At 46.2% G+C, this 20,043-nt stretch overlaps 1 protein-coding gene across 1 annotated transcript in view; it reads left to right on the top strand.

Annotated features, from left to right (window-relative positions):
• The first annotated feature begins 252 nt into the window (after positions 1–252).
• cdh23 (cadherin-related 23) overlaps positions 253–20,043 on the top strand; it is a 201,967-nt gene continuing 182,176 nt past the window's right edge. The window contains exons 1-2 of the mRNA XM_029254210.1: positions 253–328; positions 1,867–1,941. The gene's annotated coding sequence lies outside the window, so the exon portion shown is untranslated. The remainder of the gene's footprint in view (positions 329–1,866; positions 1,942–20,043) is intronic.

Raw genomic sequence — 20,043 nt, forward strand, 5'->3', positions numbered from 1 at the left:
GCCAAAAGCAGCAGCGTTGTTGTTGTTGTTGTGACAACATGGACACAAAGTTACAATCAGAAATGAGCACAGAAGTGACGGGAAGACGCTGAACTTCATCTTATGACCGGAATACGAGCCTCGCGTCTCTCTGCGGGAACTGATCAGCTGTGTGAATTTCTAAAGCGGAGCGATGGCAAAAGAGTGGCGCGACATCATGATTTGTGTATTTGTGTGGACAGCAGCGTGGAGAAGGCCGTGGGGATGGAGAGGACTCCGCGTTCCAGCGGCGTGACGGCTGTGGCTCGGCTGCTGCTGTCCTACCTCGCTCTTCAGGCTCTGGTCAAAGGTCAGTACCACCTCCTCTCCCTGGACGTGCTCGTCCCGGTCTTGCTCTCCTTACTCCGGTCTCCTGTACGTTCTGCTCGCTTCCTCAGCCCAGGAGAGCAACGTTCGGATGATGCTCTCGTGATGCTTGCGGTCCGTGGCTATGTCCGCGTTACTCCCCCGCGCACGCCTTCGGACGAAAGGCTTAAAGTCACGAAGTGAAAACCGCAACCGTTTCGGATCCGTATTTTCAGAGGGTGCCTGGCCAGCCCTTTGCTTTGTTCATTTTCACGGGCGCTCTTCCGGATCTCCGTTCGCAGGCCTCGTCACAGCAAGACCTGCCACGTTGACGTTGCCGTGCACCTTCCGTACGACTTCAAAGTGTACTTTTACTTTAATTGAAAGTAAAGTGAAACTGGAGAGCTCTTCCAGTCTCTATTTTGCCAGAAACACCTGCCTGGGACCAGAGCTCGGGCTCAACAAACAAGCTAGTGATGTTGAGTAGACTCTCTCAAATGAGCTGCTGGAAGCCATTAGAGGGGGAGCTTCTGAGGAGAGACCTGCAGCGGGGCGGCGAGGAAAAGGACTCGGCTTCACTTGCGCCGTTTCAAGCTGATCTGACAGTGATTCTAATGCTCCCTTTCAGATGTGATCTTTCATTATTATTAAAACCAAGAGATCAACAGAAGTTTCCGCAATGGCTTAAGGGGCCTCGCACAACTGGACGTTGCGGTTCCGGAAGAACCATGGCAGAGGGCACGGGGGTGGAGGGGGGTGCGGAGATTGACACCCCATCTTAAATGCCCCATCCCTCTGGTTACCTTTCCTGGATGCTCATGTTCTTTGCTCAGCTGATCAAAGCCTGTCCACTACACCGGACTCCTTAGAAAGCTCCTGACAGCCTGTTGCCGTGCTGCGCGAACTACTGGCTCAAAACTATTTCGCTATGTGCTGCAAGTAAACAAACAAATACACACACGCTGAACGTAGGATGCAGTATTATTCAATTCTCATGCAAGTTCACCTTAGTGAGCTGTGAGTGCAACGATGCTCCTTTAATGTCTCGCAATTAGTCTAATTATCGAGCAGTAATCCAAATAAAAGTAAAATAAAAATCCAGTGATAAGTTTGTTCTATTTTACGGATGTATCTGTCATGGACCAAAGCCATCGTTTCAACAACCCGCCGGTATTTCATCATAAATCCAATGTTATCCCAGTGATATGTCAAAGCAAATCCATCATTATTCCAGTGAAGATCGAGACGCATTCCATCGCAAATCCGTTGTTCTCCTAACCCTCTCGCAGTCAGCAGGTACAATTGACTGTAGCTGGAAAGACTTGACTCCATGATGACGCCAGCATGACTTGATACACAACAAACTGCCTTCAGTTTACAGCCCTTATTTTTTTCCCATATATTTATTGTCCTGTACTCCTGCGTTGCACCTTGGTCTCCGGAGAAACGACATTTCGTTCCGCTGCATACAAGCGACATAGAGGAATGACGATGAAAACCTGAACTTGAACTAACCGCTCTGTCTTCACGTTCTCCCCACAGCCTTCAACCAGCCTCCCCGATTCCAAAACAACTTCTTTCAGACTTACCTGCTCATCTATGAGGACACTGCGGTTGGTGAGTTCCATGTTGTTCCATGTTTTGTAAGTTCGTGTTCGGTCATGTGTAGGCCAGCGCGCGTTGGCACGAGGGACAAGTAGAAATACCAAAAGAAAGAGAAGAACCTCCCCTGGAATGAAATCTCCACTTTTGCCGATCATCTTTGAGCGTTGACGAAATCGTTGGAGTTCAGCCTTTCCAATGGTGTCTCCAAGACGTAGAAGGAAGGACCCGTTTGAAGGTTCAGGACTAACGTGAGGAGGCTAGACTCTTTGGTATGAAGGAAACTTAAACATACAGTCCATATTGGTAGAATAAACTACAGATCTTTAACTTTTCAAGAGTCATAGTTTTTTTTTTTTTTTGTTTCATATTTCCGTTTAGAATATTACAGCAGTTTCACAGTTTCTTCTACATCTGTAAAAACATCATCAAACAACATGTAAAGCGCATCTTTTCTTGAAAAGAAATGCAGGTGGTTCCCGATTTACGATGGTTTGACTTTTGATTTTTTTCGACCTTCTGATGGTGAACTGGCGATAGATATTCAGTAGAAACCGTTCTTTGAATTTTGAATTTTTTTCCTCCCGGACAAGCGATATGCGGAGCGATACTCTCTCGTGATGCTGGGCAACGGCAGCGATCCACATCTCCCAGTTTGTTATGCCGAGGTGTGTGTTAGGTGTATTAAATGCATTTTCAACGTGGGATATTTTTGACTTGCAATGCGTTTTGCTGAACGTAACCCCATCGTAAGTCGTGGACCACCTGTATAGCCATACATATGAATGTAATGCTCATTTTCAAAATATCAGCCTTTATTTCATATTAATTATGAATGCTTGAATGATTTTCTGTGCCTGTACGATTTTCAGTCCGGTTCTGAGTCTTTGCCAAAGATCACTTGACTCGTGCCCGTTTTGATGCTGTGATAAATCCTGCTTTATAAACGCTGTCCTCTCCTGTTTTACTAAGGTCTGGAATGTTCTGCACCTATGGTTTTAAATTACCCCCAGTGGGGGCTTTGTCTCCCTGTTGGTCTTAGTGTTGGTGTGAAGATGGTGGATAATACGGTAGCGTGGGGGGGAGGTGTTCTGTCTCTTTCATCAATTTTTTTCCCCATTTGGCCATTTATTTATGTATTTATAGTACTTGTACTGATTGACAGGGTAATTTGCAGATGGCTGGGATTTCATTAACTACTCAATCATGTCACCAGGCATTGGGAAAAATATTGAGCTGACCCGATGCTGTGTTTTTTTTTTTTTTAAAAAACCATCATGGACTCTCCGGAGCCTCTCTTTTCTAATCCTGCCTTTTATTTCAGGGCAGATAAGCCCACTGTGCTCTCGCTTTCACTGTCACTCGTACCGTAGATCTCCCCAATGGCCTGTTGTGGAAGATCAAAAGGACTGTGAGCTTTAATTTGCCTTCCCATTGGTGACTTATCCTTCCCGACTAATGGAGGCAGCTTCATTGCAAACCTGATTTGCCCACAACTCCATCTGTATCATCTTATCTACTGCTGAGTGCTTCCTGTTGGTGCTGCAAGGGAAGTTCCTTGTAACTGGACAACATGATTTTGTTTTAGTTACTGCTTGTCAGCTGAGGAAATGACTGTGCCGAGGCTGCAACACCTCCAATGAACTCAGCCAAACAAACAGTAGAGACACCTGTCAGACTCTATGGGAGCCAATGTCACAGGTTTGGCCCGATGGTGGATTCAAATATGAACAACCATGTTTTGCCTATTTGGACAGACGTGTGTCGCTTAACGATGGGGACACGTTCTGAGAAATGCGTACTTGGGCGATTTTGTCATTTGTGCGAACATCAGAGCGTGTACTTATGCACACCTAGATGGTATAGCCTCGATCATAGAGCGTACTTATGCATGCCTAGATGGCATAACCTTGATCATAGAGTGTACTTATACACGCCTAGATGGTATAGCCTCGATCATAGTGTACTTATACACTCTATGTAAGTAGAAAGAGTACACTGTAGAATAACGATAAAAAGTGTAGTATAGTAAACTAGTAACACAGGTGTTTATTATTATCAAGTATTATGTACTGTACATAATTGTATGTGCTGTACTTTTATACACCTGGCAGTGCAGTAGGTTTGTTTACAGCAGCACCACCACGAACACGAGTAACACGTTGCCCTACGACTTCACTAGTCGATAAGAATTTTTCAGCTCCATTATAGTCTTATGGGACCACCGTCATACATGTGGTCAATTGTTTAGCGGTGCATGACTGTATATCTGTGTCGCTTATGGTTGATTTTGCTATTAACTTCTTTAAATTAGGACCCAAGTCCACAACTAGAGAACCGATTTGACTTGTTGATGTCACCATCTTAATTGGGCCCATATTGAACTAATGAGCTATGCTGCCCTCAGATCTGATCACGACATTTAGGGTACGGTGGCACAGTCCCTCTTGCCAATTGCTGAGAATGCACTTAATCAGTAAGAGAGCAATTGTCAGTGCTGCTTTCCCCATGTGCAAACTCCAGAGCAGAGAAATGATTTCACATAAATGAATCACCAAGAGACTTAATTAGTCTAATTGTAAAATTGGTAGATTTTCCCCTAATTATTATCTATTCCAATTGTTTTATTATGTATAACTTTATGCTAAATATGTTAATTCTCTTTTTAATAACCTGTCTGATGCAACCAGTTCCAGCGAAAGCTGGGGTTATGACAGGCAAACCATGACGTGTCTCAGTCTATGGTCTGGGTCATGAAATGATGAAGGGAAGGTCAGCGGAAAAGTGGCCAAAGACACAGAATGAGACGACTACGGAAGTGCCATGTGTCTTCTTTGTGAGTCTTAAACCCGCTGTTACTGCAGAGCTACAATCAGTTACAGTTAGACCATTTTGAAGCAGGAGCTGAGGATATGGGTGAGACTTGCCAAGTCCCTGTGTCAGACACAGGTTACAAAGGTGTGTCTTCCAGATCCAACGAGTCGGAGACTCCGGCCACGGAACAGTTTTTTGGGTGATTTAGAGGAGGTGATAGTTGGGTGGAGCTGTTGTGTCTGGTCTGGCACTCTGGCCGTAGGCATAAGGTGCTCAGCTGGGGGTACAAAAGGACAGATTGAGAGAAGTGACATCTTATGTGGGTCATCAGATCAAAATTCAGCACTCCCCCCCGTTTCTACATGTCATTTTATCGCTATTTCTATGCTCAGCTGTTGGCTTAATCACAGTTGACCCAGGGTTTCAGTGTTTTATCTAGCTGAATATTTTACTGAAACAATTCAGTGTTCATCTAAAAGGTACAACAGCAGGTCGACTCCCGGGACTTAACTTTTTGCTTATACATGTGTGATTTAAACGTTTCGTTACCTGCTGCTCTTCTTGAGTCAGTGGCGTGAAGGTGGTGTAAATCTGAGTGCGTTAAACAAAAGCATCAGAGCTGAGAGATGTAAAAGGATTGATTAAGTACATTCAGTTCTCACTGGCGAATTTGGGTGTTCATAGTCAGACCTGTATTTATCTGGCACGTTTGTCCAAAACTAATTCCTATGTTATGCTGCTTACAGTTATTTACTCATTTATACAGCTGGGTATTTTTACTGCATCCATTTAAGGTAAGTACCTTGATCAAGGGTGCTAGAGCTAGAGGTTGGATTTGATTCTTTGCAACCACGATGCTACCAGACTCAAGCTCTTCGTGCCAGATTTCTTTTGTCGAGCTGTTTAAAGTGGTATTTAGTCACTGTTATCGCAGTGGTTTGATCATTTATAAACCATATGGATATTCACATTCTGTGTTCACAAATGGATAAACTTAAAAAAATAAATAAATAAATAAAATGAAAAGCGAATTTTAAAAACTGTTTGTCTTTTAGGTATTAAACAATGAAAATCAGTGTAAAGAAGTACTTTTCTGAACATTACATGGTACGTGTTCTTACGGCATAGAGGCAGGTGCTTTCGGTAACACTTTTCACAGCAGTGTTGATGAACGTTGGACGCGTACTGGGACACAGCAGGGAAATGGTGAGATACTATGGTACACTTCAGTGTTTGTATGTGGACTCCAGTGCCTAGATGGATACTGTACGATACTAGAGGTGGCCCCCTGTGATGGTTCGACTTACGATTTTTTTTGACTTTACTATGGTGAACTGGCGATAGACATTCAGTAGAAACTGTACTTTGAATTTTGAATCTAAAATTCCCCCCCCCCCCCCCCCCTTCAATTTTCTCCTCCCCTCGGGCAAATAATATGCGGAGCAATACTGTCTCGCGATGCTGGGCAGCGGCAGCGATCCGCATCTCCCGGTCTGTCACGCAGAGGTGTGTATTAAATGCATTTTCGACTTACGATGGGTTTCATGAATCGTAGCCCCATCGTAAGTCGGGGACCACCTGTATACCTCAACTTTAGTGTCCAACAGTGTTATGGCTTGTCTGAATTTGCAATATAAATTTATTAATTTAGCTCTTTTTTTTCTTTCCTCCCCTCCTTTTCCAAAACAGCTTATTATTTTAAGTTACTAAGAAATTACCTACTTGTACAGCTGGGCAGTTTTTATTGGCACAGTTTAAAACAAGTGCTTTGATCAAGGGTGCTACAGGAAGACAAGGTATTTGAACCATGGTCCATTAAGTGCAAAATAGCACCTCCACTACTACAGTATGCTCACCGCGGGTGGGACAGCGAGTAGTGCTGCTGTCTCACAACACCTGGGTGGTGTGAGAGGACATGGGTTCGATCCCCACGCGGTCTGTGTGGAGTTTGCCTGTTCTCCCCGTGTCTGCGTGGGTTTCCTCTGGGTGCTCTGGTTTCCTCCCACACTCCAAAGACTTATTCTTCAGGTTTCCCACAGTGTGTGAGTGACACAGAGAGAGTGTGTGTATTCCACTGATGTGTGGATGAGTGACCCAGTGTAAGTAGTGTATCTAGCAGTGTAAGTCACCGTGGTGAATAAGGTGTGTGGGCTGATAGAAACGCTACATAGAGTTCATTGGAAGTCGTTTTGGACAAAAGTGTCTGCTAAATACGGTAAATATAAATGTAACCATTGGCCCGAAGTCAGCTGAAGCCTGTAAGGGTGTACGGCAATGAATATTACCGATAGAAATTGTATTAAGCCTTTGAAAAAATACATATGTTAAATGGAATAATATGCAGCACCGGATTCATTATTCCGATTTTCTTAATCCACTTTAGTCCGACTGGGTCGACTACATTTTATTTTGCCCGCTAATTGTAGTGTACCTCACGGAATATTCATTTGCTGGAACCACTTTGTTCGAGTCCACTGGGCTTTACTCAGTATGTCACCTCAAGCAAAGCTCAGCGATAACAGGCGTTTCAGTGTCGAGATAAAGCAGGCAAATTCTCCTCACGTTTCTTCCAGTCGTTCGTGGTCTGTGTGGTTTTTCACTCTATTCCGAACGGGCCTTCATTATCGCCGACCGGCCCTGATGGGGCGGTTACGGAAAAAAAAGTTGAGTTTCGCAGGAAGAACGTTTGAAAGATTCGGAAACTTCTTCGCTAATAAGAGCAACGACTGCGTGCGTGAAGGCAAAAGCGGTGCGCGAAACGTGGAAGGCGTTCTTCGCGTTGCCGAGTTCTCGAAGGTAACGTGATCTGTGCAACAGCAGTAAAACGTGGTGTTGAGATCTGTAATTATTGATGAGCCCGTCCACGTTTTATTATCGCGCTCCTGCTGCACCAAACATGCCGCACTTTTAATTAGTTCTGTTTTACTAATTAAATAATAATTAAGGAAAGGAGGTTGCCCAGGGGACCGACTTAGTAAACTCTTCCCTTAAATACACTGATAATGTCTTTGAGCCCTGGAGTATATATATGTTCCCCCCCCCCCCCCCCCCCCCCCCCTTTTTTCTTTTTAAAAAGCTCCCTGGTGAAGCTGTGAAATTTGTCTGTTTATTTTTATTTCCTCTATTTGTTTATTTTATTCCCCAGTCTTCCCTCCGAATCTGAAGCGGAAGAAAGCCCTCGGTCGCACTGTGCGTTTGGTTCGAATCCCACAGCAGCTGTGGATTAGATGCCTGTGCAGGGCTGCGGGGCGGGAGGCGAACCGCAGCCCCTCTGATGCACGGGCCCATGCGCTCATGTCCCCGGCCGTCGCTTCGAATTTGCGAGGTCTCGCCCTACGGACCGCAGCGAAAGGGGTAACGGCTGCTGTGCTGCCCGGGACGGCTGTTGATCCGAATACCCTTGGATGCTATGCGAGGACCTGCTGCCCGTCTGTCCACGAGAAGAATGCAGATGGATGTTTTCACCTGACAGTGCTCACATGTGCCTTGCAGAAAGTGCAAAAATGTTCTTATTATTTGCAGTGATGTTTTGTTGGGTTGGGGTTAGGGATCCCCTCCCCTCCCCGCCTTGCATTGAAGCGAGAGTCCGGTGATGTCCGTAGCAGAAAATCAAATTGAAGCTTTATTCACGGGTTGAACGTTGTAAGTAGGTTGCAGTGCAAATCTAACATTGAAAGTCACTCCGGAGAAACCCTTCGGCCGAAATGAATCGGTACGAAATCGATGGGTACCGTGTGATCCTGAGCTCTGCGGTTACTGCTCCTCCGTGTGTGAGCGGGGAGGGGGATGCCCGTTGCAGGCGCTCTTGGTACAGGGTCCGCGGTCCAAATGAGGTCACCAGCGTCACAAGTGCATGCAGTAAAACTGACAGTAAAGGCACAATTGTAAAGATCTGGGTCGTTTTATAACCAGTGACTAAGGCTTCTCTCCCAGGCTGAACCTAACAAGGGAAACGCTTTTATTGGGCTTGTTTCGAAAAGATATGGGGCCCACAAAAACCGCACGGCACACGTTCATAAACCTACAAAAACCCAGGTTTGCCCACGTGCGGCATTTCATTTTTCTTCCATTCCCCCTTTCCCTTTCTCTCTCTCCTCACAACACAAACAAAATTACTTCTGCGGAAGAGTGTAAAAAAAAAAAAAAAAAACTCCCCCTCTTCCACATTGCAGGTTTTCCTGCCCGCTTTCCGTCCGTGTTTAAAGCGCGGGGCGCAGTAGGAATTCGTCAAACTTCTGCCTCGCTTATCTACCAGCCGGAAAGCCTAATAGCCCACTAGTAATGTTATTTATTTATTTCCCGATTTTTGTTTTCTGCAGACGTTGAGCGTTATTGTTTCCTCCACGCCTGTCAGCCGGAATGAAAGTTAAACTGCGCAGGGAACATTTGATGGGCTGTACATTTGTCAGCTTATTTATATATTTATTTACTTACGGTTAGGCAAACCTAGTGTTCCTCCCTTGCCCACCAGCCGGGGGGGGGGGGGTGTAGCGGATTTGTCTGGAGGGTTCAGGTTTCCAGCTGCAGGCGCTTGTCTGGGTCGCAACACGGGTACGCACCTCGCCCCGCACCTCACGCGCCTCACACGCCTCGCACGCCTCCGTCGTGCTCTGTTCTCCGTGCTCTCTGCCCTCTCTCGCTCCCTTTCTCCCCGCACTGTCTGCCTGCTCGCCAGCTTGGGACGGCATGTCGGAAACAAGAGCGTGAGAGATGCTGAGGCCTTCTGTGTTTGTGGTGTCAGCTGTCAGTCCAGACAGGGGAGAGAGGAGGGTTGCTTGCCTGCCGGAGTGGTACCAGCTTCAGCTTCAAGGGCGGGGCGTGTGCCTGGAGCGATTCTCTTTAAACCAAGCTGAAGGTACAGTGAATATGAAAAGCAAGGAGGGGTGGGGGGGCACGGGAGCGAGCGCCGAGCGATAAAGGCCGAGCGGAACCGAACGAGAGGTCGAGGGAAAATAAGGATGGTTTCTAGCGTGGTGGTTAGAGCTGCTGCCTTTGCGCCTAAAGGTTATAGGTTCGGATCCCGCGGTCAGCTGTAGTACCCTTGAGCAAGTCGCTAATCCTAAATTGCTCCAGTAAAATGACCCAGCTGTATAAATGGGTAAATAATTTAATTTTCTCCGAAGCGACTTACAATGTTAAGGTTACAATTATTTAAAAATTATTGTAAGTCGCTTCGGAGAAAAGCATCAGCGAAATGAATAAACGTAAATGTAAGGAACAGCAGATAAACTGTAATGTGAATCTACCCTTTACCACGTTTAACACTGCTAATACCCAAAAACTGTCTCCTACAGGCTTTCCAGGAAAACTGGTCATTTGAAATGTCCCCTGTGTGCATTGGCTGCATGTGTGTGAGAGAGTCCTGCAACGGATGGGCATCTCGCTCAGTACAGCACAGTAAAACACCGTTCTACAGTTGAGGGAAAGTCTGATATTTGTGACGGTACAGTAATGCTGCGCAGGGGCAACAATAAGCCGCTACATTATTAGAGAGTGCATTAAAACGGTGTAAAGGACACTGTTCACACAAGAGGGAGCACCATATGCTTGCTGCAAAAGGGCCAGTGAGGTGAGATGATGGCACTGTAGGAACTGAGTGTGAGATGTGATTTAGCTGTGCATGTAGGACACTACTGTTAGTTTATGATGCATAGTGTATGAGAGTAGGTACTGTCTTCAGTGATGATGATGATGATGATGAGGCTGCTGGTGTGAAGTGCAGTTGAAGGTAAACGGCAAACACAGCCTTGAGTGGTGAGTGAATACAGTACAGTGTCTAATAAGGGCACAGCTGGTGACATCGTGGTTGCTGTCTTTGGACTTGGAAGTGACAGGTTTGAACCGCACCCCCTACTGTAATCCCGGTGAGCAAGGTATATGTCCTTGTAACTTCTACACTGAAAATGACCCAGCTCTATAAATTGGTAAATAATTGTAGGTAGTTTTTTTTTATAGTAAGTTGCATTGGAGAGAAGTGTTAGCTAAATGAATAGATGTAAATGTAACTGAGATACAGCCTTGGAGCATCTACTGAGTACAGCACAACCTGTAGATGTGACTACAGCCTTCAAGTATCCAGTGGTCTGCACCACAAGGGATCAGACTTCACCCGTTTGCACCATTCGTGGTCTGCCTATTAGGAGCCCTGCCGTCCAGCTTCCAACTGAGTTAGAGATGCAGCTCTCTGACTTCAGAGAGATTCTGGGAATATCTATGGAAGGCAGAGGTGTTCTTCAATGAGCAATGTCCAGACACACATATTCCACTGACTCGCATGATCACAACCCATGGGAAGGTGTCGAAAGACGGCACCGACCGCAAACCCGTGGGCCGTATGCCTAGCTCCGGGCGCATTATCTGCAGGGTTTCCCTTTTTCTTTAGCCTGCAGTGTGTTCAACTTTTAAAATCAGTTCCAAGCAAAGGATTAATAAGAAAAAAAAAAAAGCATATAGGTTCATACTATGGTTCACAACAGGCAACTGGACAGATGAGTTAACGCTACAAATTTGTAGTCCCAGGCTGTCATGCTGTGTTCCTGATGTCTTTGGATAAAAACAGTGGCTAAACAATATATTAATAAATTACATGGCTTCTTCATAATATTTGTCTTATTTGTATTCAATGTTCTATTCCTAATACTCACCCAAAACAGACCGCACAAAACAAAAATTACGATCACACCTTTTTAATTTGTTAAATTTGATCCAGAGTGAATTCAAGGGAGTTAGTCAATTTTATAGCAATATCCTAAAAAAGCATGTAGTCTAAAACATTCTAATTTTAAGCATTAAAGCACTGAAAAAGAGGAAACTTATGTCTCATTTTAAAAATGGTATAGCAGCTGAATTCCAGACCACCTCTGAATTATTTAGCTGCTGAAAGTTTAAATGAATCAAGAAAGCACTGACCCAGTGTGTAGAGAATTAGTCATCTTTTACTGATATCTTTTTTACTGTATACATTGAGAAATCTTTAGAGATGTTCTGCACACCCCTCTTCCTCTGCTGTATGGGACAAGTTCTACTAATGTCTCTCAGTGCCTGGGTGGTGCAAAATGGCATGGGTTCGATCCCAACTCGGTCTGCGTGGAGTCTGCATGGGTTTCCTCTGGGTGCTCTGGTTTCCTCCCACACTCCAAAGACATGCTGTTCAGGTTCCCCCATAGTGTGTGAGTGAGTGACAGAGAGAGTGTGTGTTCCACTGATGTATGCATGAGTGACCCAGTGTAAGTAGTGTATCTAGCAGTGTAAGTCACCGCGGTGAATAAGGTGTGTGGGCTCATAACTTAGAGTTCAGTGGAAGTCGCTTTGGAGAAAAAGCATGTGCTAAATAAATAAATGTGATCATTTGTGTTCTATTTTTTCAGTCAACATGTTTTAATCATCACACTACAATCTCATGTTTATAATGGCACAATATGAAAAGTTTCCTTTAATAAACTCAGAGCAAAGCTGCAAATGTTGTGTATAATAAGGACTTCAAATCCCATTTATGTGAAGGAACATCTATGTCCTCCGAAGCTGAATTCTAAGGTGTCGTGTCACTTTTTAATTTTCACATCAATTAGACATTTTTCTGATGCCAGAGGTGTCAGATTGTTGTTTAGGAAACTTTTTTTTTTCCATGGAAAAACTTGAAACATCATTAAATTTGATCTGATGTATAAAATATTTCTTATGCAATGCAATTTTTTTTAGAGGTCAGTATTTATATTTAATTCAATAGCATTGTCAAAGCTTGTCATTTACAACAAGCCTCTTCACAAGAAAATGCCAATATTAAGAAACTGGGAACAAGCGTAGTAATTTATAGTTTATAAATTATGAATTGATCATTTATTTTCCGTCATCTTTTGAACGCATGAACTGATTAATGAGGAAGGAATTCCAGCCGCCCGTGACACCTTAACGTCGCTCATTTCTACTCGAGGAAATTGTCCTTGCTCTCGCTTGCTGAAGTTCCTGACTTCATCCAGGATGTTAACATAAACTCAACCAATCAATTACATGAGACCTTCTGCCACTGCCCCCCCCCCCCCCCCCCCCCGAGTCCTCCACCTGCTCCCTCCTTATATTCCCTTCCCTCTCTCCTGGAAATAATGGTTTGCACGGTTCAGCGGCTTCCGCAAACACGCCATCCATCACCGCTGCATTACGCCGCAGCGCGAACGCTGTGCATCCGACTTTGGCTCGGGGGGAGGACTGTGAAATTTACACCTGGCCGCCGATGTCCACCGAGGGAACCTGAGAAAACCCGGGGCCTCCTCTCCTCCTCCTCCTCTCCGTCTCTCCCACCTCCCACATCTCTCTCCACCATGCAGTTTTCACCGTTACTCAGGCCAGAGGTTGGCGATGCCTCGGGGTCAGACACGGGCGGCGGTGTGATGATGAGCTCAGCGGGAATTTGGCAGCCTTGTCGGAGATTGGAGACACCCCCCACCGTGTCCAAACCGAGTACAGTACGTGCAGCAAAAAGAGATCTCTACGAGCACGTGACTCGCCATCCAACTCCTTACACATTACGCTCTGCACTGACCGTGGTATTGTCACCGTGCTTTAAAGTGACACAGGTGGGCCTTATTTGTGATTTTGTGTGTTGCTGAGATTTAAACATACATCTAAGTGACGCATTACCAGAAGTCTATATAATAAGCATACACAATGTTTATTGTTTGAGATGGTGTTCCGACCGGGTGGGAAAATCTCAGTACGATGGTAAATCCGTCCGTCTTCAAAAGCCCCTCGTCCTGAGCGGTGTCATGGTGAACCGGAGCCTATCCCGGAAGCACAGGGTGCGAGACAGAGGGGCGTGTGTTCCACTGATGTATGGACGAGTGACCAGTGCAAGTAGTGTATCTGGGTGCTCTGGTTGCCTCCCACACTCCAAACACATGCTGTTCAGGTTCACCTATAGTGTGAGTGACAGAGTGTGTGTGTGTGTGTGTGTGTGTGTGTGTGTGTGTGTGTGTTCCACTGATGTATGGACGAGTGACCAGTGTAAGTAGTGTATCTAGCAGCGTAAGTCACCGCGGTGAATAAGGTTGTGTGGGCTGATAACACTACATAGAGTTCGTTGGAAGTCGCTTTGGACAAGAGCATCTGCTGAATAAATAAATGTAAATGTAAGGCAGAGGGGAGTATGTCCTGGACGGGACGCCATTCGCCATTCAAATTCTCGACTTGGGACACTTGGTATTGACATATTCCAGCTTTTGCGTTAACATTTTTAATACTGTCATATTGAACTAAGTTGATACAATTGTCTAACTGAATAACTTGGATATGTTTGATGATATGTTTACAGTATTAAGAACACACATTTTGGTCAGCAGTGTACTTGATCAGGTAACACTTGGAAAAGAAAAGGTTGAGTTTGAATTAATCTGAAGATGCTGGAGGAGAACGTGTGGAGATGGCTCTCTGCACACTCTGCTTTATTACTCAGAGCAGAAAATTGTGTGTTTTTCTAGTTATAACGTATATCTGAAGGTTCTGCTTTTTGTCTCCTGCATTTAGAATGATTATTTGATGCTTTATGGAAAAGTTGTGAAAAATGCATCTGTATGAAAAGTATAGAAAATGAATTAGACATCCGTGTTGGACAGTTAAACACGGAAAGTGGATAGAAGTGAAAATAAACTCAACGTTCAACCCTCTAATTGAATCGTCTCACATGGCATCTCTAACTGCAGTAAAATTGATGTAAAAAGCAACAGATCTGCTCTTCTCCAGTTGCTCGACCTGAGAATACAATGAACTTACTGCAATTTGTCACGTTTTCCTGTGAATAACGAAGTTTAATAAGGAAATGTAGAAAATGTTTTTAAAAAATTAAAATATTGACATAGTCATTCCATTATTTATTGGAAGATGTAATAATTCAGTTTTTTGGATGGCTATAGAAGATTGACCAGTGCAAAAAATTAATAAAAAATAGCAGTAGGTTGAGTGTCCAGGAACACACACTTTAACACACAATAGTCCCTTTTCCAAGTGTCTTGCCACTTTTTGCATTGAATGTGCTGCTCTGGCTTCCTTCCAGGTCCACGGTGACATCAGTGTAATTTCTGTCCACTTTTCCACTATTTCTGTCCACTGCGGCGTCTCGACACGGGCGGCTGCGTAGGGCTGCGGGCAGTTACAAAGACCTCCTCCTAATGTTAGCCTCACACAAAAACCCACAAGGCCCCATTAGTGCCTTTACTTTCCACAACAAGCTCCAGCAACTGAAACACACTATTGGCAATATTGCATTCCGTGTGTGTGTGTCTTTGAAACGACGTCTCGGATGATATCTCCGTAGACGAGAGGAACGTGGCTCCTTCCCGCCTGCCCTGAGAGCTTCAAACCCTTTGAAAATAATGAGTAAATATGTCCTTGCACAAATACTAAGCAGAGCTTGGTGCTTAGTGGCTTGGGACACATTTGGAATGAAAAGGTGCCTTTTGAAATCTCAGAAAAGTCCTTGCGGTGTCCAAAGACATGCTGTTGAGGTTCACCCGTAGTGTGTGAGTGAGTGACAGAGAGAGAGTGTGTGTGTGTGTGTGTGTGTGTGTGTGTGTGTGTGTGTTCCACCGATGTATGGATGAGTGACCCAGTGTAAGTAGTGTACCTAGCAGTGTAAGTCTTTGGGTGCTCTGGTTTCCTCCCACAGTCTGAAGACATGCTGTTCAGGTTCACCCATAGTGTGTGTGTGTGTGTGTGTGTTCCACCGATGTATGGATGAGTGACCCAGTGTAAGCAGTGTATCTAGCGGTCTAAGTCACTGCAGTGAATAAGGTGTGTGGGCTCATAACACTACATAGAGTTCATTGGAAGTCGCTTTGGAGAAAAGCGTCTGCTAAATAAATAAATGTAAAATGTCCCTAAGAAAGGAACTCCACCCGAACAGCACCGTAAAATGCACAGCTCTATGAATGAGTCCACTTGAATGCCACTTTTGATGAGTCAGATGAGCTGTGAAAGCGTAATAAGAGAAAAGAAGTTTGAGCTTCTAGTTATTCTCCTTGTACTCTACTTTCTGTTTAATTCAGCGTGGCTTTCTTTATGTCCATCAGTAACCCTGTCCAACAGAGGACCACCTACCCTTCACTCTAATCCACCCCATCCCACCCTGAGGATTGTAGGATAGACTCTTTCTTCTGTAAAACTTAATTGCGAGTGTCTGGAGGAGTCTGACGGCACAAGGTGAGCCTGACTGCAGGCTTGGGCACTTTTTGGCAGGTGACAGCGTGGTGCGCCAGTGTTTACAACGCAGGGATAATGGGGATCATAATGCATCATAATTCCACAAGCCACCATCTGTCTCTGAGCAATCGAAGACGAGATGGGGGGAGAGCATTGGTCATGCTGAGCCCGGTGGAGCCCAAGCGTCTACTTGCATCCTGCACTCCTTCGTTGTGCGATACACCTAGTTATAGTTGTAGATGGGCAGCACGGGGGCACAGCAAGTAGCGCTGCTGCCTTACAGCATCTCGGTGAGTGGATGGGCACATGGGTTTGATCCCCACTCAGTCTGTGTGGAGTCTGCATGTTCTGCATCTGGGTGGGTTTCCTCTGGGCGCTCTGGTTTCTTCCCACACTCCAAAGACATGCTGTTCAGGTTTACCCATAGTGTGTGTGTTCCACTGATGTATGGATGAGTGACCCAGTGTAAACAGTGTATCTAGCAGCATAAGTCACCACGGTGAATAAGGTGTGTGAGCTCATAACACTACATAGAGTTCCTCGGAAGTCGCTTTGGACAAAAGTGTCTGATAAATAAATGTAAATGTGTATATGTGTATCTGGTGAGAAACCAGAACTGGACATCGAGTTTTTCAGTCACTTCCCGTCTATTTTGTTTTGTTATAATGTTCAGTTAGAAGCAGCTCTAGTCGTACTTAAGTGGCGATGAGTTCCGTTTATTTTTTAATTTATTTTACGGCCCCTTCTCTTCAAACGTATTTAGTTATTTCCCCCATTTACCCAGGGAGCTGATTTCCACCGGAGCGCTTGAGGGCGAATTTCTCGATGACGGGCCTTAGAGCAACAGGTGGGATGCAAACGTGGGTCCCGTGAGTGCAACGGTAGCAGCTTTTCACTTTAAATACCCGCTCTCCTAGTTGTGTGGAAAGCGGTGTTGGCGGTGTGTGTTTCGCGTGCGAGTGTTTGACCGAAAGCGACTACCGGAATTGCGTGGCGGAAGGTCCACGTGTACGATGCGTGTGTGCGTTTGTACGCTGGCGTGTGTTTTCTGGCAACGAGGAACACGGCCGTTCGAACCGCGTCGGTTTCCGCCGTCTTGGCGTTTCATTGGAGTGATAGACTCAGTGTGTATGCTGTGGTATTTTGTTTGTTTGTGTGTGTGTGTGTGTGTGTGTGTGTGTGTGTTTAGGGACCGACGGTGTCGTTCCTGGTAGGACAGATCAGCGTGTTGCAGCTGCTTATCTGCCGCAGGTGTGCGGCGCCTGATACTGCCCGAGCCGTGGAGAGCAGCTAACCTGGAAATTGATGTTTCACATCAGCGACCAGCTCTCTGCTCGGTCGCGGGGCGTCTCGAACGGCTTTTGTGGCTTACCGGGGTGCGGGACAGCTGTGCGCGGGTGTGTGTGGGTTTGTGTGTGTGTGTGATTGCGTGCACGCTGCTGTTTGTGGGTACTGGGGTATCTCTCTGTGTGTGTGTGAGAAAGAGAGAGAGAGAGGGGGCGACACACGTAGATGGATGGAGAGCTCCGAGTATCGCCGTGTTTGTCAGGCCGTCAAAGCGGCGTCTTTCCGTAACGTATATTAGGAGCCCGTGGTTTAATAACACCATTAGTTTTAAGTGCGTCGTGCTCTATGAAGAAAGGTTAGCATGTCCTTCGTTTGAAAGCTGACATTTGTTCTCATAAAGGGCACCGTGCACTTGCCAGATAGGATTAATTGACAGCACAGGTGCGCACATCGTCTCTTTCCCTCGAAGTCGCGCGCCGTTTCTTCGCCGTCGCCGCCGTCCCCCTTCCCCTCGCTTCCTCCCGCTTCGGCGATGGCGCTCATCGCCACGCGGGCTCACGTTCCCCCGTTCGCTCCGGCGCTATCGTAAACGCAAAGCTCTTCTACGTTTAATTAGGGGTGCGAGCGTGCGCGGACAGAGGTGCTGGGTTGAGTTTCGCGTCGGCGATGAAGTGGGCCGTCGGAGCGGCTCGAGCGCGGTTTCCCTTCTCCGCCTTATCTCGCGCTTTGTCGGTCGGTCGACACGCTCCCGGCTCCGGCCTTCCTCCGGGGGCCCCGACCGGTCCGGCCTCCGCCAACGGTACCCGTTAGGCTCCCGTCGCGAAGCTGCTCCGAGCCGCTCGGACCTGCGATGCGCTGGGAGACGTGTGTCCTTCCGCGTGACACCCGCATTGACCTTCCGGGTTTTTCTCGACTGACCCTATTCTCCACCTCCCTCGATTTCCCGTTTCATCAGAGCTATAATGTAAACCCCTCAACCGCTTCAACATACATAATGCTTTGCTCCTCAACCTTTGGGAGCAGCAACCTTTTTGACAGTAGAAAACGCAGCCCATTCCTGTGCGTGTGTGTGTGTTGATTGATCTGCTGGCCTGGCCTGTCAAACCCAGGCTTGTATCTCCTCCAGCTCTCTGTCTCCCTCCAGATTGCCTGAGAAGGTCAATTGCCAATTTGCTTCTGCCAACATCTTTATCAAAACCAATATTAATTTTTGCTAATTAGGACCCGCAGCTAATGAGCGTTACAGGTAATTAGTTCATTTATAATCCATAAAACAAGCGTGGCTTGTTAGCAGATCAGAAGGCTGCAACACAATCTCGGGCGCGCACATTCGCTCGACGTCCGGCAGGCAGAGAGGGATGAAAAAGTGGAGTTTGAGTCGGGTCGATACGCAAACGCAAACGCGCTCGCATTCGATGGCTGTCCTCTGACCTCTAGGCACCTCGATTGCTCCTTTTCCACAAGGTACACCCAAGCTGCACACCGACCTCTCCTTGCCCCGCAGCCATCTGCGGGTGCTGGGGGTCCGGGCAGCAGGTGGTCCGAGTCGTTCTTGGGCGGGTATGACGCCACTGGAGGAAAGTGACAGGTTCCCTCACCGACGACGTTACGCGGACTGCAGCCGCTCCTATGTACGTTTGCGTGATACTTATATCCAAGGTGACAGATAACAGATGTGAAGTGTTAAGCTGACACTTTTATTTACATGCATTCATTTATGAGATGCTTTTTTCCCAAAGCAACATACATCTCTTAGAAAATACAATGTGTTCATTACATGAGCAGGAAGAGACGCTTGGATGCAGACGTGTGATTCTTACGTGCAGTTTGTTTGTTATCCACCATATGAACCAACGTTCATCACACCAGTAGCTGCATAAAACTTTATCAGAATATCGGCGATTCCTCATCACCTTCCTAGTAATTTTTTTTTTTTTTTGAAATACACAAACATTTACGTTACATTACAGGAATAGTGGCTGTGTAAAGGTTTATCTGGGCATCATCTTATAGTCATAGAGCATGAACTCTTACACCTTACATAAACTCAAGGCATGGTGGGAGAAGTGAGTCTGGAAGAGGTGAGTTTTAAGACTTTTTTTTTAAATGCGGAGAGGGATTCAGCAGTTCTGAGTGAGGGGGGAGGTCGTTTCACCGCAACGGAGCCGGAACCGAGAGGCTCCGTGCTTTACCTTTCGTGCGTGGGACCACCAAGCGGGCACATGTGGAAGAGCGTAGCGGTCCGGTTGGGGTGCAGACGATGAGCAAGTCTTGTAGGTTTCTGGAGCAGTTCTATTGATGCGTTTCTAGGCCATAAAGGCAACGTGCAATGCTGATACACTATGTTCCTATAGTTATTCACCCATCTGTACACTAGAGCAGTGTAACACACACACACACACACACACACACACACACACACACACACACATTCAATTCAATTGATTTTTTTTTATATAGACATGCAGCCGACAACTTAGAGTCACCGGTTTACGTGAAAAGGCATGTCTTTGGACTGTGTGCAGAAACGCAGAGGAAGCCCGTGAGAAACTCTGCACAAACCAAGTGGGGATTAAACCCACATCCGACTGCAGAGCCCTGGTGCTCCAAGACACACGGCAGACTGTAAAAACACACTGTAAAGACACCGTTTTAAACACCGCCCGTTTACTGGGTGAATCCAGAAGTCCGGTTTCCGAAGTTCAGCGTCCAGTTTGACCGGTGTGTTTCAAGTTGAAATGTCCCGCTCTGGAGTACCGCATCCCTGCGCCGTGGCATCCGCCGCTCGTCGTGCCGGGCGGTCGGTGTGACCGTAGGCCTACGCGTCAG

Source organism: Scleropages formosus, chromosome 8 (assembly GCF_900964775.1).
Source record: "Scleropages formosus chromosome 8, fSclFor1.1, whole genome shotgun sequence".
NCBI lineage: Eukaryota > Metazoa > Chordata > Actinopteri > Osteoglossiformes > Osteoglossidae > Scleropages > Scleropages formosus.